General features: G+C 35.0%; 1 long non-coding RNA gene across 1 annotated transcript in view; it reads right to left on the bottom strand.

Moving 5' to 3' along the window:
- Positions 1-586: 586 nt before the first annotated feature.
- LOC110219640 (uncharacterized) overlaps positions 587-26,799 on the bottom strand; it is an 87,833-nt gene continuing 61,620 nt past the window's right edge. The window contains exons 3-4 of the long non-coding RNA XR_013487342.1: positions 14,865-14,922; positions 587-3,080 (exon numbers count right to left, since the gene is read on the bottom strand). This is a non-coding gene — a long non-coding RNA (uncharacterized LOC110219640). The remainder of the gene's footprint in view (positions 3,081-14,864; positions 14,923-26,799) is intronic.

The raw sequence follows: 26,799 nt of genomic DNA, 5'->3' as shown, positions 1-26,799 counted from the left end.
ATTCCCAGTTATTGACATGAGAATACTTTTTGGAAGCTCTAGGATGATGGGTATCAGTTTAGTGGAAATACCAATGGATTGGAAGTCCAAAGTGTTCAAATACTGTCCCTGATACTTATGTAACTGTGTAATATTGGACAAATCACTTAAACCTCTCTGACACTCATTTGTCTCATCTTTAAAATGTGAGTTGGACAAGAATATCTCAAAGGCTTTTTCCAACTTTGTATCTTATGAGGTTTATCTAGAAGAGAAAGAAAGAAACACAGTATATGACATCAGAAGCAGAATTTTATATAACTTTCTAGAGAATAATTTGTCACTCCCTTATATGCTGTAATTTGTTGAATATTATTTCCTAAAAAGCATTTTAAAATGAGCTATATTCTATAGGGCTGGCATGTGGATCAAATAAGATGATATGTGGACAGTGCTTTGCAAAATTTAAAGTGCTAAGTCTATGATTATGATTATGATTATTATTTCATTCTAAATTTTCTTGATAAGGTTCAGATAGATAAGGTCCTGAGACAAGTCATTATCCTGCTATCATTCTTTTATATTTAATATTCTAGGAACTCTTGCATAGATGAATAAAATATCTGTTTATTATATTATTATATTAATAACACATTTTATATTAGGCTCAAAGAAAGAATTTTTGGTACAATTCCTATATCAGGGTAACAGGGACTATCTGTACCTCATTCTGTCTCCATACAATTTTTATCTACTCTGTAATGTTTCATACTTTAAAAAACTTTTCATTCGATGTAGTGTACATGTTATGAGTATTAGAGGTGGTGATATCTATTACAAACATTGTTCTTGTGACCTTATAGCTCATTAATGTTACATTCAGGAATTTGTGCTTCTCAGTTCAGTAGGCAATAACGGTCTGGTTCCAAGAGAATTTATTGGTTTAGTTCTTTTGGAGCTTTTGAGACGTATGGTTGTAGAATTGGAATTGGCCATTTGTTGGTCCATGCAAAGATATCAAGCTTCTGACAAATAATACTAGTCATCAGGTCATGCCTAGGTATTTGGCATATGACACATTTTTCAGCATGAAGTAATGTGGTAGACAACTTTTACCAGCTCCTTGTATAATCTATGTTGATCACAAGATCTGGGCTCATGAAGGATTTCCCTTCCGTAATTTTTGGTGGCAATAGATTGGCCTTGAATTGTCACCACGGATCCCTCTATTTCCACAGATAGTCTGTGATTCAGCCATTCATTTAATGATTCTTTGTCAAAATATTGTTGACTAAAATGATGTGGCTATCAAGGTTCTTCTGATTCTATTCATGGATTGAGCCATCTTATATGGCCGTTTCAACTGGAGGTAAATGATTTTCTGTTATGGATGAAAAAAACTTGTTCATACCTGTTATCAGGTTTGTTAGTGCTTGGCAGAGTGTTATCTGCATGTTCCAAAAGCTTCTGAGTTCCTTGTCATGTGCTCAAAGAATGCTTATCAAACTCTTTCCTCCTTTTGGAGAGAAAATGTTAATTTCTCTATAGCTGCCTTAGGGTGATTGGCTTGTGTTCTACTAATAAATTAATATCACAATTCTGTGAACAATAAATAATAACACGGTAAACACAAATACGTGCATAAAGGCAATATTAATAAATTAATGACTTAATCCATTAGTTTTTGTTATAATACATTCCAAATAACATTTGTATATCACTAGAGAAAGTTTTTACAAGATTAAAGAGATTATTAATGTGTTTCTCCCCAGTAGAGCCATATAGATTGATGTCTTCTATGTACATGAAGTAATCAATAAGATATATTTGGTAGTATTTCCTTTTTCATTTAAAAGCCATGTTTTATTCTATTAAGGAGAAATGATAATGAGTTTAAGGCTAAGTAAAAATAAAAGGGATTTAAACTGTCTCCCTGAAAGATGTTACATTTCATAATAATTATTATTGACATTATTATGTTGGTGCCATGTTTTACTTAGAGGACATTTTTCCATGTGACATCAAACATTCTAGCATTCTCACTAAAAGCAGCTTTATTTTATATATCTGTAGTACATGAATAAGCCATGAGTATAGAACTGAGTCAAAGGATTTTTTTTTAATCTTAGTTAATAAAGCTAGTATAAATACTGTGGTGTTTTGGGATGGCTTGTTTAATAATTGCTGATTATTCAGTTGTTCACTGTATTTCCAGGACTTTTTGATAGACTGCTCCTGCTACTTAGCAAATATATTGTTACCTAGTTAGAATTTATAAATTGTTTTTGATAATACAAGGCAAGAATGCTTTGCGTAAAATTCATGAACAAAACTGACCTATATTTAGAGGGCTTCCTTTTTTTTTAATCTTTTGGTAGAAGGCTATTAACAGCAACAATGACAAAAATAATAATTTTGAAGACAAATTATCTATATCAATTGAATCTCCCCGCAATTACTTAATTTAATTTCTTTATGTTTTGAATGGATGGTTGAGCCTACCAGTGTACTTTTTTTCTGTAGAGCAGGGGTTTTTAATCTTTTTTTGTGCCTGGTGAAATTTATGGATCTCTTTTCAGAATAATGTTTTTAAAATAAATAGGATTACAAAGGAAACCAAATATATTGAAATACAGTTATCAAAATGCTTTAAAAAAAAAAGAGTTCACAGACCCGAGGTTTGGCACTCTTGCTCCAGAACATTTGATGTCTACATAAATGTTGTAATTAAATTTGTAACCTTAAGCACTGAATCCTTAAGCTCCATAACTTACTCAGGGCCTTGGGAGGCAAGGCTACCATCTGTACTATTGTCTGTTTGAGGATATTTCAATCACAAATATATTTTCTTACCCTTGAAATGTTGAATGGATGCCAAAAAACAGTTTTAACATGAAAAAACAACAAATAACCTTTTATATCACTGGTTCGAGGAACAGCACACTGTGTTTAAATGCATAAATAAACAGCATGTATTTTCAAAATTACCTTAATCAATTTCTCAATTTTTATAGATTTCTGTTCATTTGGGCACTTAATAAATGTTTGTTGATAGTGTTAAACTCAGTTTAGGACTGCATCATGTGGTATGGGAACTCTTCCTAAAATAAAGAGAAAAAAAGATACATTGTTATATGTCTACCAGGAACCATAAATGAATTGCTATTACCCAAAGACATTTTAGATTATTGTCTGTAAATAAAATGTTAGATGGGAAAACTGTTTTAGAGGCAAATTACAAAGTAACTACCCACATCAGGTCTTTCTTCTTTTTATACAGTCTTAACAAGACTAAATAAAACAAAATATGTCAATGTTCTTATGGCAATAGAAAGTTTTTCAATGACATTTTTACAGAACACAGGACTGAGATGAAAAGAGGAAAAAAATTACAAATATTAAACATTGGTATAAAAACTTTTTTTTCCGAGAAGGTACACTTGAGTTATGGTGGTAAAATGAGAAGGTTCTTAACTCTAATGAGGTCTGCAAGGCTGATTCAAAGTTTTGTTTTAGGAGAAAAATCCACATCATATCACTGATCGACATTACATAATAATCCTGATTCTTCGTTGTCCATGTAGACCTACACTTCTGCCTGCTTGTCTATAGCTCATGAATAGCATGGATCAGTGCAGGGGTGGACAGCGAGAGAGCTTAGGATTCAGTTAAATCCAGTTAACTGGAGTTTTAAATGTATAAACATGACCTCAATTGCAATATAGCTTCTTTCTAAATATACTGATTAGTTACAGAGATTGAGTGCCATATAGATAGGAGAGGAATATGTATTTCCTTAACCAACAATTATATAAATTAGTCCTAGAAAAAAAAATCCTGGCTTTTTTCCCTTGAGATTTTAAAAATTGCCAATGAAGGAAATCTTAAAATTCATGTTCACAAATACACAGTAATTTGTGTATGCATGTGTAAAACAGTTTGAACTGTCAATTATGATGAGAATTACATTACCTAATTATATAGTGACACACAATAATTTTTCAGTCTTTTAAAAAAATACAGACAACACTTTTGTTGTTTATCTTCTATTTTCAATAAAAAGGACACAGCTAATACAACATGCTATAGTTTTCCCCAAACCTTTTGAACTAAATTTCTCATTAGCTACAATATTAGATACTTTACTATTTATGAAAGAAAGTACGAATGTATCTCAGCTTTCAGACTTATACGAGCATCTGTTCCTTCAATCAACAGAATAGCAAATGTGATTTTTTTTTTCCTATCAGTATGTGAAGCATTGTCTACAGGCTTTGACTTTGGGTTTCTAGATGGTTCTAACTTCATAGGCATGATTTCTGAAAATGAATTCAGAGGACAGAAAGAAGACCTTTGGGTAAAAGGAAAAAGAAATAAGAAAAGAACTATGGGACCCCAGAAAAGGTTAAAGCCATGGAAATAGTTACAAAAAGTTATAATATGAAAGTTCCTGAGTAGTAACTTGATATTCTTCTAGCATTCACATTTTCATATGAAAGACTCAATTGGCTCACCTTTCCACCTGAATGGAATTAGACAACTTAAGTGACAAACAGAAGAAGGAATTTTAATATCCTGGGCAGTAGCAAAACCCAACAATATCTGAGTTTAAACTCACCAACCCACGATTACCTCATTTCTCCCCACCCCTCCACAAAATGGCAGCCATTCTGAATTAGAAATGGAATTTCAGGTGGCCTTCTCGTTATTTGTGGCACTAAATTTAAATATATGGGCACTTTTAAATGAGGCTTCAGTATTTATAGCCCCTAAATTTACTGGGGCTTGTGTTACCTCAGTGATACAATTGGACAGACTTTTAATAAGTATTTCCATCTTTGTAGAGCACTGCTGGAGAAGATAAAATATGAGATAAGAAATACCTCCTTAGAGTCTATTTGGGGTTACACAGATAATTACTATAAACAATAATTCATGATAAGAGAGTGCTATGTGGTCTCAGAAAGACAACATGGTACAGGGGACAGACATTGGGTCTTGGAGTCAGGAAGCTCTAAGTTTTCATCTCACCTACTGGCAATCTGTTGTTTAATCTCTCAGGGCTTCTTGAATCTGTCATGATGGTGTAGTTTTCTCCCTACACCAATGAAATCATAGGTCCAGACCTTTAAAAAATGTGAACTCTAAGGAGAAGAGTCATTACAAGTGGGAAGCACATATTAAGAAATATGTTACAGACATGGTATTTTAATTGTGCCTTAAAGGGTATAGAAAACAGAGTGAGCAAAAACATGGAGGCAAAAGCATGGAGGGGTGAATATGACACCTAAAGGATTATCATTCTATTCAATGACTAATGGTAATTTTTGAATAACTGTGTTTTTTAATGTTCTACTGACCAAAAGAACGAATACATATTATTCAATACTTGGTAAACCTGCTTTATCACAACAATCTTCCTTCTATTTTTGTACACAGAGCAATGAACAATAAGGCCACAGCACTGTTTAAAACATTAAAACTGTAACCAAGGAGAGGAAAAGAAAACAACCAAGATTTCAGTCATGGAATAGTTTTAGAGTGACATAAGCTCGAGAATGTACCTTATCAAACCTATAGTAAGAATCTAGACATTTTTATATAGTTTTTTTTTAACTCACTCTCATAGACAATAATACTCCTTTTACCTCCTCCTAAAACAATAGCTACCAGTGAATTACCTACACAGGTGTGTCCCCATTTAGGAAAAACAAATATAAGAAAAAAATTAATTTATAAAATTCATAACAATTAGGTTTTTTATTTTAGAATTTATTTGTATGAATGTTATTTTAATCTAAAAAAATGTTAACCAGGAGAAGAATTAACTTCTTTTATGAATTTTTTTTAGGGGGAGGTGGTTTGGAGGCAATTGGGGTTAATTGACTTGCCTGGTGTCACACAACTAGTGAGTGTTTGTGGACAGATCTGATTCAGGTTTTTCTGATTCCAGGACTCATGCTCTATCAACTGCACCACCTCACTGCCCCCCAGAATTAGCTTCTTAAGTACTTTTTTAGATAGCATGATATATTTATCAGAAAGAGAGGGACCAGTAAAACTTAAATTGAGGGCAGGAAAATGAATACAAAGTGTCAGGCAAAGCATAAAATAGGAAAACATATTTGCCCAAGATGTAGCATTGTCCCTGTAATTATCATGGGAAAATGATGATAATGATGACAGCTCAGATATATACTTCAAAGTTTACAAGGAACTTTCCTACAATACCTTGTGAAATAGGCAATGCAAGTATTTTTTTTGCCCATTTTGTATATGAGGGAATTGAGGTTCAGAAAGATTGTGTCTTCCCCACAAAAACAGCTTAGAGCCAGGCAAAAAGCCCATATCTTCAGATTCCAAGTCTAGCAGTCTTTCCCTTATTTCATGTTGCCTGTCTTCCCAAAATTTGATTTATAAAAACTCAATCTACTAGAGAAACATTTTTCAGGAAACCTTTTATGTATAAAGTAAAACACACATACATTGTATTTTTGTTACAGTTATATAACGAGCTAGTTATACCATATTTTAGATTTTCATAAATATTTTAATTTGGTTTATGGACATCACCATCCATCTATATTTTATCAGACTTTCAGGGAGTAACAGCCACTATACCTCAGATCTGGAACATGATTGTTCTCATCATCTTGTCACTGAATATACTGGGGCTTTATTTATTTTGCATTCTAAAGAGAGTGGTCTGAACAATTTCCAACCTAGGCGCCTTATGATATAAGTACATATACTTATATTCCTCCCTACCTCCACCATGAAATTCTAATTGGCTACACTATGCTGTCTAGTTTCCTGTCTTAAAACTGATATTTAGTGTTGCTGGGCAGCTGTTAAACAGCTGCACCATTCCCACCAGAGGTGATGGCTTTTCAATGATGAATGAAGTAGATAGCCCCAGAGAAAATTATTAAGATTCTTCCAGAAGAAGAGCCAAATAACATTTATGGGATCGTAAGGCCTTACATTCTTGGCAACTGAAACTCTTTACTCACATGAATTCATATATACTTCTGAAACATGCAAATAGGGAGCAAGTATTGCATGGGATATGTAGATAGAACTAGTTTGGGAGTCAGAGGACCTAGATTTGAGTTCCAGTTCTGCTAGTTACTACTTGTATGACCTATTCCAAGGCAATCCAGCTCTCTGGGTCTGTTTTCTCTTTTGTAAAATGAAGAGAATTTGATTAGATGGTATCTGAGGTATATTCTGGCTCCAGATCTATGATTCTATCATTTTAGGGCATCTCAAATATTCCTTTCAAGTCGAAACTTATGTTCCTATTCTAGCTCCAGTACTTGTCAGCAAACCACTTCCTCCTTGAGACTCAGTTTCTTTTACTGTAAAATTATGTGGTTGGTTCCATCATCTTTAAAGTCTCTTCCACCTCTAAATCCTATGACCTAATCCTTAGCTTAAAAACAATAACAATTCACATTGACTTGGAGAACTGGAAACAATGATTCATTTCTGATATCCTTACAGTCTTTATCCTCAACCCATAAGAACAAATCCATAGACACCCAAGGAGAAATAAATCTACATTCCATTGTTAATGGCCTAGGTTCAGGCATGAAGAATATTCAAGATAGAAAACAAATTACCATTAAGACTTCTATCTCATCCCAGTGCCTTGTTTAGCTGTTCCAGTTTTACTGAATTCATTGAGGGGTAGGGGAGTTGATTGCTTTCATTAAACTTTTAAACTTTCTCCTCCAAATAGTGATCCTTTGGGTAGAGTACTTATTTTGAACATTACACTTTAAGACATAAATCATATCTCCCCTAAATTTTCTCTTCTTGAAATAATCATACCCAGTTCCTTTAGCCAATTCTCATAGCCTGCTATCTTTAAGCCCTTCATCATCTAGGTTGCCCTCCTCTGAACACTCTCCAATTTATCAATGCCCTTTCCAAAACAAGATCCCCATATTGAATGAAATGCCCTAGATATGATCTGACCAGGGCAGAAGACTTGTGTCATTTTAGGCAAATCATAAACCATTTCTTAGCCTCAGTTTCCTTATCTGTAAAATGACAGAGTTGGTTTACACAGCTGCTTATGTCCCTTCCAGAATTGTCAAAGATGCTATCAACACAGTCGATTACGAAGAGAGAGAAAAAACATGGAATTATATTTTCAAGGTTAAATGTCTTTCCATAAAGTTCCTTTTCAAAGAAACCACTCCTTCTATTCAGCTCTACCTATATACTATGATGCCTGCATACCAACAATTATCTACTCAACTTGACATTATTAGAAACTAAATAAATCATGTTTCCTGCTTCAATACTGATGAGCTGGGGAAACAACCACTCACCGTTATGGGACTCCAAATCTCTGTGTACACTGACACGTCAAATCTCAGAGGCCTTTCATAACCGGCCTATTAGTAAATTACTCTTCCCATCACCACCATCATGTCTTTCCCCTCCACCCCTCTGCAGTTGCTTTGGATTTGGTATATATTTTGGTTTTATATATTGGTATATTATATGTTGGTATTTACAATTGGTATTATATATTGGTATATACAAAATATATTTTGTAATTACTTAACTGTGTGTATGTTGTTTTTCCCCCTAGTAAAATATAAGAGACTGAAGTTCAGGACTATTTCAGTTTTTGGGTCCTTGAAACTCTATTACCTACCAAAGTAGCCAGCACAAAGCTTAATAAATGACCATTGAATTGAATTGGGTGAGATACTTATTACCTAGAGAAGAACAAAGATAAAACTTTGCTACCAGACTTTAGAGAAAGGCCCCACACACTCACACAAATCAGTCTCCTGAATTTCTAGTCCTACCTTCAAAATAGATTGTTTCAAATAGTGGAAAGGTAATGCTGAGTAAGTGGATAGAAGGCTGGCCTCAAGGTCAGGATGACCTGGGTCCAAGTTATGCTTCTGACACATACTGACTTTGTCACAGTGGGCAAGTAGCTTAATCTCTCAGTGCCCCAGGCAATTGTCTAAAACTATAAGAGGGAATTTGCTCACCAAGAGTTTTTTGTGCCAATGAGAACACAGGTATAGACCCTCCCCACCCCCCATCCTAAATAGTATTACACAGCTTGTTCATTCCTTCTCCTACTTTAAGTAGGAGAATTGGTTCTAAATACTTTAGATGTTTACACAATTTTCAAATCCCTCTCAAAGAAAAAAAAGCTTTACCGCCATAGAGGGGATTTAAAATTCCAAAGGAGGAAGAGTTTAATTAAAATGACAGCATCATTGGAATGATGGCCCAGTCCCCCAGGTAACTATTCTGTAAAAGACAACACTCAGCCAGTACATCTTACCCCTGAGATTCACATCTTAGGTGTGGGGTGGATTGGGCAAAGTGAACATTACAAGGATCTATTCTATTCTAGTTGTTTGTTCCCAAATCAGTCACATCACTTTTTTAGGTGCACATTCTATCTCCCCACCCCAAATACTTATCATGGAAGCATCTGTATCGTAGTTCTTTGGGGGCCATAATAGTAATCATAACAAATGGTAAAAACGCTAATGCATTATAATAATGATCCTTGGGAAAACTTCACTCTGGCCATCTTTAATTTTCTAGACTCATTTTAGATAAGAAAGAACTTTTTAAGAACTTTAAATAAAAGGTAACAAATGGTAACAAAATTACCTCAACAGAGCTCATGTTGCTGTATTTCTTTTCCAGCCTTCCTGCTGCTTTTGTATAATTAAGTTATATCAGTGTCTGGAAAATTGATATTCTTTCCATTGTCAGACAATCTGTTTGGCATTGCCTTTTATGTGGAGCATTTTTCGCTAATTACCTTTTCTCTCCTTCTTTTAAGAGGTTTTGGAAGGTAATAGGAAGAAGGGTGAAGGATTGAGGAATCATATACGGGCACTGTGATCATAGGTTCTTATTCTATTTGTAACTGCCATTAATTTTGGCATGCGTTTGTGTTTACACTTCTCAAAAAGAGACACAGATATTAGCCAAAAAGATCTGCATTAAAACTGGATAAAAGCATGGAGAACTCCTCATACATGTGCTAATCAGACAGTCATCTAGAACATTAACTAAAATGTGCTTGGGGGCAGATACTAGACCCATACTTTCCTTAGGGTAGGGAACTTCCACTTTTCATCAACATAGGGAAATCCCAGTGTAGAAACTCCCTTTGCAACTCCTCAGTAATTGGGAGTTTCAGAGGGTGCCTGGGGCAGAGACTAAACTTCAACCCAAAGTTTGCTGACTTAGAATCACGTGGAATCAGAGACTTAGAGCTGGCGAGTACCTGAGGAGTCCTCTAGTTCCCCCCTCTCACTTTATTGATGTGGAAACTGGCCCAAAAGCCAACACTCTTTTCCTCAACTCCCTCTGCATCATTCAGACACCAGAAGGATTAAGCCACTATTTTAAATAACAACAAAGATTTCTTAATGTATTCGAACACTCTGGTGTAGTTTTCCACAACTGATTTCCAAAATTACCACCATGAAAACATAATTTATATAATGAGATGGGGAGAGAAACGCTGTCATTTAGGGGACAGCTGTAGCAATAAATTTGAGTATTTTTCTATCTTCTGTTTCCTGGTAAATTAAAAAGTGTTGGTGGGGGAAGGGAGGAAGGGCAGTAATCACTCCGGTAAATGAAGACTTTGAGCTCAGAATTGATTTATTTTTCCACCCCACCCCAGCCTTCATTAGGAGGAAAGCAGCACCCAAAGTGTATGCTAAAATATTTTCTTTCAAAAGCACAAGCCAAGTTGGTGTACAAATATTACCTAGCCACATTTTTAATGGAGCCCCTGAAGCATATTAACATCATTAAAGATCTTTCCATAACCCTGCTGATTTACTATCCCTTTTCCAGTAAGATACAATAAGCAGAAAACTCAATCTAAACATTTTGGGGCACTGCTGAAAATTATTATGGTTTCCCTTGAGTAACTAATTAGCCACAAACAGCTAACAACTGCTGTTTAGGACGCAGACATTATTATATAAGCTTTCATTTCTACTATGGGAAATGACCTGAGGCATATGGGCCAGGAGGTGGGAAGGGGGTCAGTTTTCCTGCTGTTTTTAATACAATTTTTATTTTAGTTAAAACTGATATTCCACTAATGGGAGAGTGTTTCGAGGGTATCAATGTCTACCAAAGATGTCTTCCTGGCATGGGCAGCAGGGAATACAAACATAAGAGGTGGCTTCATCTCAGTAACCAGGCCTATTTTGGGGAATACTAAGATAAGAATATGTGTAGCATGCAGCAAAATTCAGAACAGATGTTTTCTAATGTGCATTATTTTTATGTGCTTGTAAATAGTGTGCCCTTCCAAAACATGATTTTTTTTCCTTAAGACATCTTGTGGAAAAGAAAAAAAAATAAGTAGATGTGAGATGTAAATAGATTTCAGTTTTGCAATTGAGGAAGTTGCTTGGAAGGAGAATCTTTTCTTCCCATGTATCAGAGAATTTCAATTTTTGTCACTATAGGAATGGAGAAGAGCTTCATGATTGGATTGAAGTTGATTTTTCCACAGCATAGTGCCTAGCACAGTAGGCACTTAATACATGCTTATTGACTTATAGACTTTTTTTTTTTAATGTGTGTATAAGCATTTTGGAATCCTTGCTTTGGTAGAATTCCTAAACTCTTTACATGCTTCAGTGTTTTGAAGACCAGAACAGAGCAGCATACCATGGAAATGTTTGCAGGCATAGGCAAGATAAAAAGTAACATTGGATTATATCCATGTTTATACTTTCTAGACTTGTAGCTGCTTTGGGGTTCATAATACATTGTTCCCTGCAACCCTGAGGAAACCTTAAAAGACCATTAGGAGTCCTTATTAAGTTTAGAAGCTATAAAATAACATTTCTTTTTCTGACCTTCTAAGATTTGTCTAAAAGACTAATCCAAACAACAAATTGCTACCTTTCCCTGATAGAGTAGCAGCTGCACATTCAACAAATAATGCCATTGCCTATAATCTCAAAAAGTACATATTCCTGGTAGGAGTGTTGTGATGTTTCCTGCCTTCCCCCATCCCACTAAATCCAATGTCCATCTAAACCCACCCTTGTTTAAAATTTATGCCTTAGTGAAACGAAGCAAAAATGATTTCTAAATGGGAAGAGTGCCATCCTAACAGATGGGCATGATTGTAAAGAGCTAGGAGATGATGTATGTATATCAAGAGTGAATATGTGGAGAAGGCAGGATTGAGCTGGCACTATTGAAACATCTGTCTTTCCTGAGATTGGGCCCCTAGATTACAGTGAAGAGAACATTAATACTAATGCATTAAGTGGTAGAAAGAGGCAGTTACTCTAGTGGAGTTAAAATTGTGTCCTTTAATCTTTGCAATGGGCAGCCCTAAGATTCAGGCCTCAACTGACTGTAATTACATGGCTTCTAGAGATATCCATGATAGAATAGCAGGAGAGTGCTTAAGTGTTCTGTTAACTAGTACGTGCATTTTGTAGTCAAATGCATACTTTTCAATATCTTTATAAATAATAAAAAGCTTTTCAGATTTCTCATGTCCTTTTTGTAGCATGGCTTGCTTTTCAAATAGTGCAAATATCAGGAGATAAGACATGGAAAGTTAACATAGCACACTGCAACTTGCTGGAGATCTGTTCAGAAGTACTATAGATATAGATTATTAGTTAAATTTGAGTGTTGCTCCCTTATGGATTTTAATATATCTACCAACTGTTTTCAATATATGTGCTGGTTTTTGAGCCAGAAAAGAACCCTTAGGAATAGGTAACTCTAAACTTAAAAAAAACTCCAAAAACTATCTTATCTGGTATACTGATAACTTACTTAATTTTGCTCCCATCTTTTTGTTTATGAAAACAGCTACTATTTGTGATTATGTATAGTGACACAATTATTTTTTATGATGGGTACACTCCTAGATTCTTATCAAAATGGATTAGAATGCAACATTCTACTTCTTTGGCTTTACTTGAATCTTAGAGAGTGAAGGTGCTCCTTTGGAAAGCAAGAGGGAGAAATGAAACAAAATCATCAATGTACTAAGAAAGTAAGCATCAAGGTGAATTGTACACAAAGGAACAAACAAAAGTATGTTAAATCAGAAATGGAGAGGGGAAGACAACATTAAAGAGACTTTAAAAAAACAGAACAATTTTAAGTAAGTGAAATTAAATCTCCAGGAGTCAAAGTGGCAGAAATTAAGATAACTACCATTCTACTATCCTGTAGCAGTTCAACAATCATTTCACTTTAGAATTTACTCAACAAATCCAATTCAATAAACATTTATTAGGCACCCCCTTTATACAAAGCCTGTTCCAGGCACTGTGACTACAAAGGCAAAATAAGTAATAATTCCTGCCCTTAGGAGCTTGCAATCTTCTGGGAAGATGTCATATAGTTTAGGGAGAACTGTCAGGAGGCTAGTATGACTAGAACATGACTACATGCAGGGGATAGTAATATGAGATGGAGGGAAATATTGAAAAAGCCTGTAAAAGTCATGCTAATGGTTTTATACTTTATCCTAGTGACGACAGAGAGCCATTGAAGATTTCTGAATAGAGATAATAATGGTGATAATAATGGTAATAAGGTGTTTTAGTAGACTATTGTATAAGTTTAAGAAAAAGAAAATAGGTCCTTAACAAGAGTAGAGACCCACACACAGAAAAAAGGAAACATACATTTTATCATCACCAGAAATAGGAGAATTTGGAGAAAGGTAAGTTTTAGGGGAAATATAATCAATTTTATTTTGGATATATAAGAATTTGGTCAAAAAAGTTATAACAAGATCTCAACAGGTCTTAAGATCATAACAACACATTTTTCCTAGTTTTTAAGAATATTGGTCTAGAAAGACAAAAAAAAAGGCTCATCCTAAATTTTTTTGAGAATATACTAGAATAATCTATCTATTGAACTATCATAGAATTATAGAATGTTAGAAGAGAACATTTAATTTATGAAAGGGGAAATTGAGGCCTAGATAGTGTACATATCTGGTCTAAGATCACACAGCCAGTTTCATGATAGAAATGAGACAAGAATCCAGCTTTTGGTCTATGCTCTATGTTCTATGTTCTTTTTTTAAAAATTTCCTCCTCTTTTACCTCCTCTTCCATCACGGCACCCTATTTCTTTCAACCTTTAAACATCATTATTCTAGACTTGTTTCCTTTTCTCCTAGAAATACTAGGCTTTGACACATTTTTTTTTTAAATGGGGATAATAATATGTAAGGTAGAGTGTCTCTCCCTACCCCCAGGTAATCACAAGATGCTAATGAGGTATCTAACTCTAAAGAGGAGTCTGTGCCCTGATCCCTTTATGAAGTGTGAACATATTTTTGATTGGGTCAAGAAGGAAACAATGCCATTGGTTGAACAAACAACTTGGGTCCTTTAAATAGCTAAACCCTAGACTAAATTTCAGCAATTCCTAGAGCTGTGAATGTGTGCTTTGTAAATCTTAAAGTAGTATATGAATTATCACATATATGTAGAAAATTAATTATCATGATCACCATGAAATGACAACACTTGAGCTTTCAAAATATTAAATAATAATAAAATCGTGCTTATTTTACTAATCTGAATTTCTTCTTTCTTTTCATTTCTTACAAATTCATTTAAGGCAAAGAAAAGTCTAAAACTTCACACTTCCTTCTGATAGTGTGATAACGGCAATGTTTTATATAGAAAGAGGCTAGCACTTTTTTGGTCATGACTCATGAAATAATGCCTTTTTATTTATATCATTCCTCTTCCCTTCCCTCCCCCCACCCCCAATTCCCTTAAGAGCAACTAGGTCTCCAAGGTGATTTCAATGCCAAAATGACCCCCAACACAGACACCTACCCCTTCACCTACCTTCCTTCCTCTTCCTTCTTTTCTTTCTTTTTTTTTTTCCTTTCTTGGCCTGAGGGGACTAGAACAAATGGAAATCTTATTAGTTTCTATACCAATGCTAGAAAATCCCTCCAAATTATTTTAATTTTAGAAGTTACTTTGTAAAGGGGAGGGTAGGATCTAGAGGTGTAATTTAAAAAACTGCTACAGAATCAGAAAACTTCAGAGTTGTAAGAGATCTGGAGGTCTTCCAGTCAAATTACAGAAACAAGATTCCCATTTACAAGTTGTAGCCCTGCCTCCACTTAAGATGTCTAGAGATGGAGAACTCTACCTACATTCAGAGACAGCTCATTCAGCTTTTGAACAACTCGAATTCCTGGAAATTGCCATGTTATGTTGAAACTAAATCTGTCTCTGTAACTTCCATCCACTGAGGAAAAAGCAGTAAGCATTTCTATAGCACCTATCATGTACCAGGCACTTTGCTAAGTGCTTTACAAATATTGCATTGTTTGATCCTCACAACAACCCAGCTATATAGGTACTGTTGTTATCCTGGGAAACCGGGCAATCATGTTAAATAATTTGCCCAAGGCTACATAACTAGGAAGCATCTAAGGCAATATTGGAACTCAGGTCTTCCTGACTCCAGGCCTACTGCTCTATCGACTGCACCACTTGCTCCCAAACTTCCCATTAGAAGTTAGGTAAAACAAGTCTAATTTCTCTTCTGCCTGAAAGTCTTTTAAATCTTCAAGAAACTTGCATCTTCTCCTCTAACATCCCTTCTTCCTTCCATCAGTATGACATGATTTTAAATTCATTTGCCATTCTGCTCACCCTCCTCTAGACCCACTACAATTTGTCATTGTTCTTCCTAAAATTTGGCACCCCAAAATGAACACAATATTTCAGATGTGAGCTGATTCTTAGTATGGAAACTTTTTCTACCAATGCTGATTGGCAACTCTTCTATAACTTATTTGCCTGGGGCATTGAGAGCTCATGTGACCTGTCTATGAATACAGAGTCTCAGAGGCTGGACTTTAATCTAGGACCAATGAATTTATGTGCTGACCAGATATCCATTTATTACAATGCAGTCTCTCATGTTCTTTTAGAATTTTTTTTAAGAGTAAATTAAGAATTGAGAAATACAGGATAGTTCTAAAGGGGACAAATTGATAGGTACAGAAAATCAAAATACCACATTCTAGCATTCAAATTTTTCTTTTTCAATATTTTGGCCAAATTCTAATGTTAACCTTCTTTATCTCCATTTTCTTTACATGTAAAAATGTTTGGACTAGATTGGGAATTCATAACCTGTGGTGTGTGAATTTGATTTTTTAAAAGATTTTAATAACTATATTTTAACATTAATTTCCTTGGTTCTAGGTATTTTACTGTAAGCATTTAAAAAACTGAAAAGCAGTCTGTCATCCTCATCAGACCTCCAAAGGGGTTCATGGTGGGTAAAAAAGATCTAAGAACTGAACTAGATCTCTATGCTTCTTTCCACCTATGATATTGTCATTCATTAAGGTTCTATACACAAAGGTAAGATAAGACAATCTACTAATGAAATATAAAAAGACAACTGTATAATGCCATTTTTAAAAAAGTCAAAATTATTCAACAAGCTATAAATTCTTATCAGGAATATTTAGTTAACAGGCTGAGCAAAGTAAACTGAGTTGAATTTGTCATTTCTGGCTTTCTACTAGCTGCCCAGCTTTTTCTATAATCAGAGAAAGCTTAATTCCTAAAACAGAGCATCTTTCTCACTCAGGAAAAACATAACGGGGAGTCATACCCCAAGATTAGAGTACATACAAAATTTCAAGAGGGTTTTCCAATGCTCTACTCACAACGAGCACATCATCAATATCTTCTTTCTGGGATTGTTTGGAAAGCCCCAGTTGTTCTGTCAGAACCCAGAAAGCAAGAAGATCAGTTTTCCAGGTACCAATTATCAAAAGCTAAGCCCAGCTACCAGATCCCTTTCCCATATTTCCAATTCTCTGACAACATCCTGATCTTGTCATACTATCCCTCACTAGTAGAAGACTCAAATCTGTAAACTGATATGCTACTTATCCTGCATACTTTTTTTTATTAGTTTAGTAAAGGTCTCTACATTCATGATAGAAGTTCACTGTAGAGAATTTACATTTGTCATGACAAAGTCAATTTCATAAAATCATTGAGAAGAGTTTGGAAAATGACAGCTGGATTGCAGTCTGCTTTTGATTCTAATTATTGCTTGACTCAGAAGCAATTGACCAAGTAACCCACATTACAAATAAATTTTCATTTGTTTGAAAAAAGAGTAGATTCATGTCACAGTGAGGAATCACAGAAACTTAGAGCTGGAAGGGAATTCGCATCTAATCTAATCTATACCTTAGTAAAAATCTCTACATCTCTAAGGAGTAGCCATCCCTTTCTGGGTCAGCAAGCTACATAGTATCAAGAAGGTAGCTTTTATCCCTTCTTTAAATTGTCCTGAAGGCCAGGGTTGGCAGTCTTCACCTAAGTAAGCAAGGCTCCATTTATTCCAGTGGCTTTCCATGAGTGAGGAGTGCAGAATCAAGGCTCTTGTGTAAATAGACTCTCAACATTATCTATAATGAAAGAAAACAGATGTAACCTTAAGAGGCTGATTGTGATTTTTTGGGGGGAGTTGTTATTGTTTTTTTTCTCCAAGGGGCCTCTTAGGTCTCTCCCTTTGCTCTAGTGACAGCTTCCAGGTGATATGGCCAACGCTGAAGCAAGTAATCTGCCCTCAGGGGGGTATGCATTGTCTCCAAATGGGCACTCCTCCAGGGAAGGGTTCAGCAAGTAAATCAGAGCCAGAAAGTCTGTGTCACTATGAGTTTTAGCTGAAGCTGATAGCTTGAAGGACCCAAAGTCTAAAGACTTGAGTCTTTAGGTAGGTGTATGATTATGGGCTTTGAAAATGAAGCCCTTGCAAAGGGTTCAAGTGCCTGGAGTATAAAATAGCTATTAATTAGGACAGCCAACATTCAAGTGTTTCAGTAATGAGTAATGGTTTAAAAGCAAATGGAATTCATTTCCAATGTATGGTAGATATTTAAGCGAGTTAAAATGGTGGCACTTGAAAAAACATAAAAAGCAGTTGCTACGGCATTTTTCCAACTGAGTTTCAGATTTCCTCCATGAAGCAAAATATAGAAAAATAAGAATTGAATTTAAAAAAAGTGTAGTAAGCACCAACTATGGGTAAAATACTATGCTAGTTAACTACTGGATAGCATAGTACACAAAGTGTGCTCTTAGGATCATAGAATGATATAGTTACAGATGAAAGGGACCTTAAAAGTCATTTAGATGAATTCCTTCATTTTAGAAATGGGAAAACTGAGATCTACAAAGGTTTGCCTAAGTGTCAGAAGCAGAGTTGTGCAAGATAAAATTAAAGGACTTGTTTAGCCAGGTCCCCAGGATGCAAGTGTCAGGGCAGGGGTCTAGAATCTTCTCTTCTGATTCAAAATCCAATACTCACCACCATACCATAATGCCTCAAACCACCTGGAAAGTGCTTTGAAACCTTTAAAGGGTTTCATAAATGGCCATTTCTAAAACTAATAAGCTTATGCTTGATTACTAGCTATTGCTGATATTGTAGTTAAGATTATTTTTTAGGTATGGGGTGGGGGGGAATTAAGAGCCCTGGAGGATTCTTCTAATTTTGAGGTTGTCTGATTCTGTGCTAATAATAATAAAATAATAATTTCTGACCTTGATGTGATCAGCACAGTACCATCTGCAAACAGCAGCATCTTGAGGGCTTCACCATCCACAGGGAATCTCTTTTCCATTTGTTCCCTACAAAAAGGATCCTTTATGCAAATTCTCGTGTGCATTTCAAGGGGTAGTATTTTATGGGAGTGTACCTTGAACCCAACCAAGGTTTTTAGTAACTTAACACATTTATATAGAGGGAGAAGTTGAAACATTGCTTTAGAGTTCAATTAAGACCATTTCTAAGATGATATAATAGTAGGAAAATCCACAGGCATTTTGAAAATGTCGTTAGGTTGAACCAAATTAGTGAGAAAGGGAACGACACCCATTTTTTTTTTGCATGCCCAGACAATGAATTTTTATTGCACTGTTTTCATCTTTGTTTTACTTGTGAGATTGCAATTCCACATGCAAAATTTCCTACCCGGAGACTTCATGGAGAATCATTGTATAATCTAGAGGAGATGTTGAATCTAGAAAATTATAAATAACCCATCCATTAATTAATAAATGTATGACAGTGCCTTGAGTATAATCACTCTTTCAGGAAGAGTATAGATTTATGCAAAATTAATGGTAAGGTTATTATTTTACTCATCATATCTTCTCTAGGAAGAGTACTGTGATAAAGAATATGACCTGCCTAGTAAATTTGAGCAATTTTTTTACAAGGTGTTATAGAAGATTAAGGGGGAAAAAATCTGTCAAAAGAAACTTTTTTATATAGAATTAGTTCTAAAACAAAAACCAAAAAAAAATCTCTCCCAACTCTTCTGACCTGTGTGAGCTTTGGAAAGCTTCCTAATTTCTGTGGTCCTCAGTTTCCTCATCCATAAAATGAAGAGTTGAACAGTAAAATCTGTAAGATCCCTCCTAACTCTGAGCCTATGATCCTTTCACATAATAGCATGAAATTGACTAAGAGAAACTTTCTAAAGAAACTAGGGTTTTAAAATGTATAGGCCAGCTTGGTAGATAGGTTAATGCCATATGTCATACTTCTTGTGCGCAAGATTCAAGCAATTCTTTCTTCCAAAGGCTTCAACAAGCACTGCTACATTATATTCATCACCAAGCATAAATGTAGACTCATACTCAAACATATTCCAAATATCCAAATATCATATCCAAATAATTTGAACCATTTAAAAGGTTCAGACAGATAACCACAGTGTTTTTTTTTAATTGTATTCTTTTGCAAGTTGAAAGACAGCTGGATAATGCAGTTTATAGAATGATGGACTTGGAAGTTTGAAAGACCTGAGTTTGAATCCCAACTCAGATACCTATTAGTTAGGTGACTCTGGGTAAGTCACTTAAATTATTTCATCTACAAAATGAATATAATAATAGCATTTACCTTCCAAACTCTTGTGAGGATTAAATATGTCTTATAAGTCTTAGAGTCCTAAATAAATATTAGCTACCATTATTAATTAAGAATGGGGATCTTCTTAGGCTCCACTTTCTTAAAACAATTCATTGTTATAGTGGCTCTCCATTCTACTTCATGTACCTGCCTACCAGAAACAGGGAAGAAGGAGGAAATAGAAGTCTGAGATAACACAAGAAACAGTTGAATAGTTCTTTTTTATTAGTGAGAATCTTGCAGCTGATTGAAAAAGATCTTAGATATAGCTGAATTAAGAAATTATTATACAAAAAGGTTACCAGAATTAGCATATATAAAAATATGCAATGTATAAATAAATGATGTATAAATATGTAGTATGAATGTAATATAAAAATATATAAAAATATTGTAATGTTTTAACAGTATACTGAAGATCATCTAGAAATCAAGATCTCAGATTTCTCATTTTACGTATAAGAAAGCTAAGACTTGGATAGGCTGTGAATGAATGAATGAATGAATGAATGAATGAATGAATGCATGAAAAAGCATTTACTAAATGCTAGCTAGGTCCCAGGAACTGCCTAAATAAACCCTAGTATTGTTTTTCAGGCTTTACAATAAAAGAGAGGATTATAGCGGTTTGATGCCAAACTCAAAATCAGAAGGTGCTGGGTCTATGTCCTTCCTTAACACAATTTAACAAGGTAAACTCTAAACTGTCAAAATGGACAAGTCACTCAGTCTCTCGTAAACTCTCTAAAATGATGTTGCAGAGGAGCTGTTATCTACACCAGTGGTGGGAGCTTTTACACAAGAATTTCCATATATAGATGAGGTCGTAGGTTCAGATCAAACCATGTTAATCTTCTAATGCTAAGTGGACACCTTTATAACGAACCTGAAAAGTCACCTAAGTAAGTCTGCAATAAACTACCTAAGTAAAATATTCCCTTAGGAAGTAAGACCCAGGAACATTCCTAAAACATGGAGACAGGGCAGATTTTTTTTACGTAACTGCAATAAGCTCACCATCAATAACAATGCTTTATAAGAACAAGAGACAAGGCAGTAAGAAATGAATTGCATGATACTTTTATGTGGTTATACCAGTAATCAAGAAATTGAGGAACAAAGAAGCTGCCTGTGGAGGCAGTCTTTTTTCTCTTTTTTCTTTCTTTCTTCTTCTTTTTTTCTTTTTCCTATACCCTGCAGCGGCCATCTGTGTGAATAGCTCACAGAAAGTCCTTCACAGACTGTAATTAACAGGTTTCATTGTACAGTATTGCATTTCTTGGTAATTCACATGTTGTGTAACCCATGTGCACCCTTCAATCTAAACCACAGACTGTTTATTTATTCACAGAATGTTAATCTGGCTTACAAGGATGGTGTGTGAAATTTGGTAAGGAAATTCCTAGGAAGCCTCTCTTACATGGATCAACCAGATCAAGGACGATGCAAAAGGAGGGGGAAAACAGTTGTAAAGGTCAGGGCTTCTATAGAGCTCTATGGAAGTGTGAATCAGAAAACTCCAGCCACATCCAAAAGTCAAAGTACTAGGAATGTCAAAAAATAGCTTCTTGGCACATCTGGTGTAGGCTTTTTCCAAGTAAACACAACAATGGAAAATGGGCCAGAACTGGGGGAATGAGGGGATCTTCAATTGATCTGTACTTGAGTACACAGCCACTTGGAGACAATGTACTCAGGAAATTGACTTTATTGTGAATGAAAGTTATTTTTTTTCTTTTTAAAGCAGCAGGGAAATGACTGCCTCTGATGGTTAACACACTGCTGCTCTTACTCACCACTATCTTGTAATACAACATACGTAAGCAAACCACATCACCATGCTACAAAAACACTAACAGACCTTCTCTATGTTGCCTTCTCTTCTGCCCTGCATGTCCTGATTAATACTAAGCAATGAGCTGCTTGCCATAGAACTAGCATATTGCTTTTACTGTTCAGTGCCCCCTAGACTCCCATCAGATACCTACAAATTACAACTCAACTGTTTAAGGAAGTTATTAGAACATATGCTTGTGAATATTATCATTTTTTAATGGTGACTGTGAATGTTGATGCTTGCCTCCTATCATTGCTTGATAGTATAAGCCATAGCAATGTCTTAGTTATAAGGTTCAGGGTTGATTCACATTCATATAAATCCGTTGATTTCTAGAAAAATCTTGTAATAATTATATGGCAGGCATCATGAACATGACTATATTTAATGATGGAGGAACATTCTGAATATTTTTGTCATGCAGATCCTGGCCTGATGAGATAACAGATAACCAACAATTTGCCCATTCACTTGGAAGAAGTCTCTATGCCCAATTGCTCTATTAGAACAAAAAATAAATTCTGGTCCTGTAAAAAGAAAAATATTCACAAATAACAGTAAATACCAGACAAGTATTCTGGTAAAGTATAAGTAAATATTCTGGTAAGTATACTAAGTATAATTTTTTGTTTGAACCATTGTTTGAACTCTGGAATGAAAATATTATGGAGATATAGGGTAGGGAGGGGAACCTATGATTTCATTGGTAGAGGAAATCCCTAGATGAGGGAACTTCCTCTACCCAAGTAGATGGGCACACTGCCCAGGGTGACACAGCCAGCATGTATTAGGGGCAGGCCTTGAACCCATATCTGCTTCCCTTTGAGGCCAGCTCTCTGTCTACTATGCCTCTATGTATGTTGTCTATCTTCATATAAGAAAGATATCTAAAGAATCATTTTAGGTCAACAAAGATGTACTAAGTATAGGGCATAGAACAGCATATATATGTATCTATATTCATGTGTGTATGTATATACACATATTTATATGTGTGTATGTATATGTCAGCATAATATATAGCAAACAATACAATAATGTTGTAGTATAAAATATGTATATTCATAATAGATTATAGAATACACTGAGTACATAAAACTATCCATTTTCCCTAGTGGTTTATGTACTGCTTGCATTTTCAAACATTTTATATAGTTTCCAACAGTATTTTGGAAATAAAAGATGGTTTCCTTTATTTTAAAGCTTTAACTGGTCATTACAATCTTCTCCATTTTATGATTAATAAAAAAAGAAATGTGATGATATTGAAATGAACAGGATAAAGATAGAGCATACATAATTATTAATACCCTGAGAGACTTGGAATGTGCTAGCACTAATGAGAGCTTGTTATAACATAGGTATTACTGGTAAAATTAGGGTAGAGATTTCTATAGTCTGGAATCAGGCCAATGGGGATTTGTATTGCTGTATTAACAAACAGACTTAAAATAAGGAAGCATTATATGCCAATATTCTTACTGGAGAAATGAAGATGTTATATTTAAGATGACAAAGGAATAATCTTCATTCATGTATATCAGTCTCTAGGATCTATATAACATTTTGTTTTATTTTGCATGTTCTTTTCATGAAGGGCATGACAAAAATGTTCAAAACCATCATTTGATGCAAAGACTTTAAAAGGGAAACATTTAATCCACATAAAGGGAATGAGAAATCCAGGATACTCATAGTCACTCAAAATGATAGTCCAGTTCTTTGACACAAAGATAGATTTATCCAAGGCTCAAGATATCTTTACACTGATTTTTTTCTTTTGCATTTTAACGTACAAATGACATTTCTATTCACTAAGATTCAAAAGCAGCTAAATAACAAATAGTACTAGTAATAATTACTTAATTTCTCCATGGATGAAAAACCAGCACTTTGTAGATATTTAATAATACTATTATTTGCTGTCACTTAAAAGCTGTGCTGGGGTGGCAGATCCCAAAGGATCCTAATTTGAAATTCAGCTACAAGAAGACTAAACTCTTATCTTGGATTTACTATTTTTTTTAACATTATGATTATATTTTGTATTTTACGTTTAAATGTAAGAGAACTAGTTGTATATTCATACATAATTCCAGAGACTGAAAACTTGAGCGATGCTAGTCTTGTTAAGGAAACATTTATAAAGTCAAGAGCTCTCTCTCTCTCTCTCTCTCTCTCTCTCTCTCTCTCACACACACACACACACACACACACACACACACACACACACACACACACACACACACACACACGCAGAGAGAGAGAGAGAGAGAGAGAGAGAGAGAGAGAGAGAGAGAGAGAGAGCGCTTTTGGTTTTTCTACATATATATAAAACAAAGAGCAAAGGGCATAATACTAGACTGAGAGTCAGAAGTCCTAAGTTCAATTTCTGGTTTGTACAATTATTGCTGTATGATCTTGGGTAAATCAATTCATCTCTCTAGCTATCAACATTCTCATCTGTAAAACAAGGGGGTTGGGCTAGATGAGCTCTAAGGTTCCTTTGAATTGTAAATCCTGTGATGTCTATGATCCTTTAATAATAAATTAGTCTTAACCTGATGGAAAACAGGCAAAAATTTTGTAGTATTATCAGAACCTATGGTTTTTGATAGATGGTAAGGAAGTGATATCATGACAACTAAAAAATTCCATGTCTCTGAAATAATTATGTTGGCATTTATATAGTGTTTTAAAGTTTGCAAAGTACTACACACACACACATGCATACATACATACATACATATATATATATATATATATATAAATCTAATATCCTTTGAGATATGTACTACAAATGTTATCGAGTCTGTTATGCAGATGAGGAAACTGAGTCTCAGAAAGATTATAAATGCATTTCCCAAGGATACACAGCTACTAAGTAGTAAGAGGCAAGACTGGAACCCTGGTTTTCCTGACTTGAAATCTTACAATCCAACCACTTTTCCAAGCAGGTTTAGCCATAAAGCTCTAACAATTTCATGCTACAAAAAAAATCCAACTTTAATTCTTGAAATAATACTTCAATGTTGATATTCTTTCTACTATCACAAAACATGAGAGTTTAATTCCCACATCTCCTCAGCTACTAATATCCCCTCCTCCTTCCCCCCAAAAAACAAACCTGTATTTGTACTTGTATGTGCTAAATTATAGATGTACATATTGTTGCCCCAAAAGAATATAAGCTTCTTGAGGACAAGAATTACTTCTTTTTATCTTTGTGTCCCCAGCACCTCACACAATATCTAGCAAGTGTGAATTAGGTGTTTAGTAAATACCTGTTGATTGAATGCTTAACTAATTAGTAGATGATTTTTTTAAGTGGATGTGGCTGAGAAAATTCAACACCTGGCTAGTGATGATCCTGCTCAAATTAGTTAGGCTGGGTCTCAAATTAAATACTGTAGTTAAAACTTTCCAGGCTTGTGAAGACTTGCCATAGCTTGGGCTCCCCTAACAAAAAAGAAAAAGAAAAAAAAGGGAAAAAGGATTTTGAGAGCATAGGATCATCTCCATCATTGGATGAAAGATCAAAGCAAGATCTCTGGGCCTTTGGAATGCATTTTAATTTCAGTATCACTTATATTTCTTACAGAGACAGACAGTCCAAAGAAATCAGAAGTTGCAAATTTTCCTTTTTCAATATCATTCCATAGGGGAGGGGAGGTAGATAAGTATATGTCCAAGTGGTCAACCTGTTGGGTCCCCTATATATGTTGCAACTAATCTACAGATTAATAGTTGTCTGTGTCAATTCTTTCTCTGATCATTTTATAATGAAAAGGCCTCATCTCACTCTATGCAGTGGGGAGTTGTTCCTATGACAACCTAGACTGAGGTTTGATATCTCTGGAGGATCCTGTGTCAACATGATGTTAAATCCTTAGAATGTACAGCTTCTGTTTGACATGAATTACTTTCTGATCACATGACCATGAAACAGATTTGGTTTTATCAATGGTTTGGCAAGTATAAAGGTAAAGAGGAGAGAGAGGCTGCTTTCTCTTCCTTACTCCAGATATTTATGTGAAACCCAAAATGTCTTTTTCCCCCTTTAAATAAATGCTGAAAAAGCAAATAAAAGTTTGCAAGTTGTAAGAATTTATTAAATTAGTGATTTGGTGGTAGAAGATGCCTTAAACATCCAATTTCTATTTGGATTTGCTCTACTGACATCACTGTTTCCTCTTCCCCAGCCCATGTCCACTATAAGTTGAACATTTAACCAAATTAAAACAAGCCAAATAAGTTTTATTTCACTCCCCATCTCCAAAAGTTTTGTGCTTACTTCTTTAGTCCATGATTGAAAGTGATTGCTAGTTGTGCCAATGAGCTAAGAACTATAATGATAATTATAATAACCCACAGTTACATTGGCCCTTATAGGTTGTAGAGTATAGATGCTATATAAAGCCCGCAACAGCTCTCTGTAGATTGGCTTTGACTGCTGAGCAAACGCAGCAATGGTGCCAAGTACACTACCCTGATATTGGGCCCATGAGATTAAGTCCTAAGTTTAAGTTCTCCCCATGGAGGTAGGGCCTCTGAATCACTCTTTTATGAATAGAGAACATTCTTTCCATTACACTGTTCATTTGTCCCTAAGAACTCTCTTCCCCATCACATTAATGGATGCCAAATTTTATTTTTGACCAAAACACTGGGTTCCACAGCCCCATAGACAGATCCAGTATTCTGACAATTCTCTATCTGCCAAGTCACAGACTTTGGTTGTGGGAAAAGATGATTTAGTCTCTGTAAGAGGATTATGCTGGAGCAGTCTCTATTCCCATCTTGCTGCTCCTAGAGACCATGAGAATGAAACAAAAGGTGTTTCTAAATATCTGAAAATGCTTAAAGGCAAAGAGGGTTTGTTTCTAGGATTAATTCAATAATATGTTATTAGGCACCTACTATCTATAAAACATGGAAAAATTGGCACAGTCCTCTTCTTCAACCTCAGTTTACTC

The sequence above is a fragment of the Phascolarctos cinereus genome, unplaced genomic scaffold, assembly GCF_003287225.1.
Source record: "Phascolarctos cinereus isolate Bilbo 61053 unplaced genomic scaffold, phaCin_HiC Scaffold_5;HRSCAF=322, whole genome shotgun sequence".
In the NCBI taxonomy this organism is placed as follows: domain Eukaryota; kingdom Metazoa; phylum Chordata; class Mammalia; order Diprotodontia; family Phascolarctidae; genus Phascolarctos; species Phascolarctos cinereus.
This window is presented reverse-complemented; position numbering and strand designations above follow the sequence as displayed.